A 2188-nucleotide genomic window follows, 5' to 3' on the forward strand; every position below is an offset into this window, starting at 1 on the left:
CTCTCCAGCACACCCTCCAAGCACACCCTCCAAGGTGCATGAGCACAAACAACAGTCAGGACCCGTCCACCCACCAGAAGGCGGAGGGAGGGAGGCAATCTCGATTTGTGAACCGTTCCACCCCTAATATATATATATATATATATATATATATATATATAAAGGGTGGAACAGAAATTATATAAATATATATATATATGAGTTGCAAACTGCTCCACAAAGGGTTTTTTTCAACCCTTGAAGCTTCTGTATAGTGTTTTCCAGTTTCTATAGATTAAATTTTTCTGACAAAAAGCTTACATTACAAGGCATTTAAAACACGTTAACCCACAATAACTGTCATATGTCACTGTAAATTAAACTCTTAATGTTCGAAATGTTACTTTTCTTACTCTTTCCCCCCCCCCCCTCAAAAGTATGATCTGAACTCTCATGAGCCAATTCTTTGTCGCGTGGAACCCCTTGAGTTTTCACTGCCTTAGATAAAGTTTAAAAGGCGGAGCGGTTGGCTCCAGTCACACACACACACTGCTTGAGCAGTCTGAGCAGCCAAGGAAAGCAGCATGCTGCACAAGCAGGGCTGAGTTTCCAGTAGGATATCATAAGTGTGCCTGGTAAGTTTTTTTTTTCCAACTTAACCACGCAACTCAATTATTGTATGATAGTGTATTATTATATTATTTCCATATCGCAATTATGATTACATTTACTTTGAAACCATTTGACTTGATGAACTGTGGTATGTTGATGAAAATTGTGTAGACATTGGAAATTTTGGATACTTAAGTACAAACAAGGCAACGTGTCTCATATAGTTCCATTGTTCCAATTCCAACATACACTGCAACAGCATGATATTGGAAACAGTAATATGAATACAGTATTAGTAATGTGAATTACGCATCCTGAAGATGCTGACTTTAACACTTCTGCTATGTTGAGGGTCAAATTAATTTGTTGACATTTTTTTTTATAGTATGTTTTATGGTACAAAATTTAGCTTAATACTAGGGCTGCTTGATTCTGGAAAAAATAATAATAATCACGATTATTTTGGCAATAATTTAAATCACTATTATTATTTTTTGGTACAAAACAAAAAAATGTTTAAGCATTTAAAAATATTAAGACCAATTAAAAAAAAATTAAACACTATAATTATGTAAGTTCCTTTTGGACCAAACAGAATTTATAATAATATATATTAATAATAATATACATTTATTTATTTATTTATGATGGCAAAATCTTGTTGATGGCGTGCAGCTTGTGCAATGTGCAGTAGCACAATCATTTATTTTGGGCAAAACAAGAAAATGTTTACACATTTAAAAATAAAAATAGAAACACTATAATTATGAAAGGTCCTTTTGGACCTTTTAAAAAAAAACTTGAAGTTGAAGCGTAGCTTTGTGCACTTTGCATATTTTTGTACAAAACAAGAAAAATTTTAATTACGTAAAAAACTAAAATATTATATATGCAGGTTCCTTATGGATGAAACAAAATTTTATTAAATTAGTTATTCGAAAATTTAAACAATGTGCAAATGTATAAATTTAAACAACTCAAAAATTACCGGTAGTATTAACACACACACAAAAAAAGATTATGCTGATTTTGTAATTGTTGAGTGTAATAATAGAAATTGTAATTGAATTTCAATGAATTGCCCAGCTCTACTTAATAGGTATAATAAGTGTAACAGAGTATACATACACTTCTCTTTTGATTTAGCATGATTAGGGAAAATGGCATTTCGTCACAAGTGAATAAGATGTGTTACAATGAAAAATTAAACCAGGCTAACAATAAAACCGTTGTTTTATTTTTAACATGTAAAAGTATTTACAAACATCATTCTCACAATGGTTCGATGGTTTGTGTCACGTAGATGATTATCCTTGAAACACAACATGAAAGGAAATGCACTAAATATTTGTTTATTGGTTACTAATAGAGTTATGAGAGTGTATACGTTTAAGGGATTTTCTTTTAGGACACTTTCTAAAAAACATTTCTATCTTGATTGATGTTTCTGAGGCACTAACATAACAGGGCAGTATAACATTTCCCCCTAAACATAAATACTGAGTGTAGTCTCTGATTTTTAGTTTTGCTGTGTCATAGTTGATGATTTAGTGGTTCACTTTTAATGTTTATTTGTGTGTTTGTTTGTTTGTTTGTT

General features: G+C 31.5%; 1 protein-coding gene across 5 annotated transcripts in view; it reads left to right on the forward strand.

Moving 5' to 3' along the window:
- The first annotated feature begins 536 nt into the window (after positions 1–536).
- chrm3b (cholinergic receptor, muscarinic 3b) overlaps positions 537–2188 on the forward strand; it is a 21058-nt gene continuing 19406 nt past the window's right edge. For 4 of the 5 annotated variants that reach the window (XM_077551750.1, XM_077551752.1, XM_077551753.1 and 1 more), the window contains exon 1: positions 595–614. The gene's annotated coding sequence lies outside the window, so the exon portion shown is untranslated. Of the gene's footprint in view, positions 615–2188 lie in introns of all 5 variants that reach the window. The other variant, XM_077551751.1, reaches the window with a different exon arrangement.

Source organism: Vanacampus margaritifer, chromosome 18 (assembly GCF_051991255.1).
Source record: "Vanacampus margaritifer isolate UIUO_Vmar chromosome 18, RoL_Vmar_1.0, whole genome shotgun sequence".
NCBI classification, from domain to species: domain Eukaryota; kingdom Metazoa; phylum Chordata; class Actinopteri; order Syngnathiformes; family Syngnathidae; genus Vanacampus; species Vanacampus margaritifer.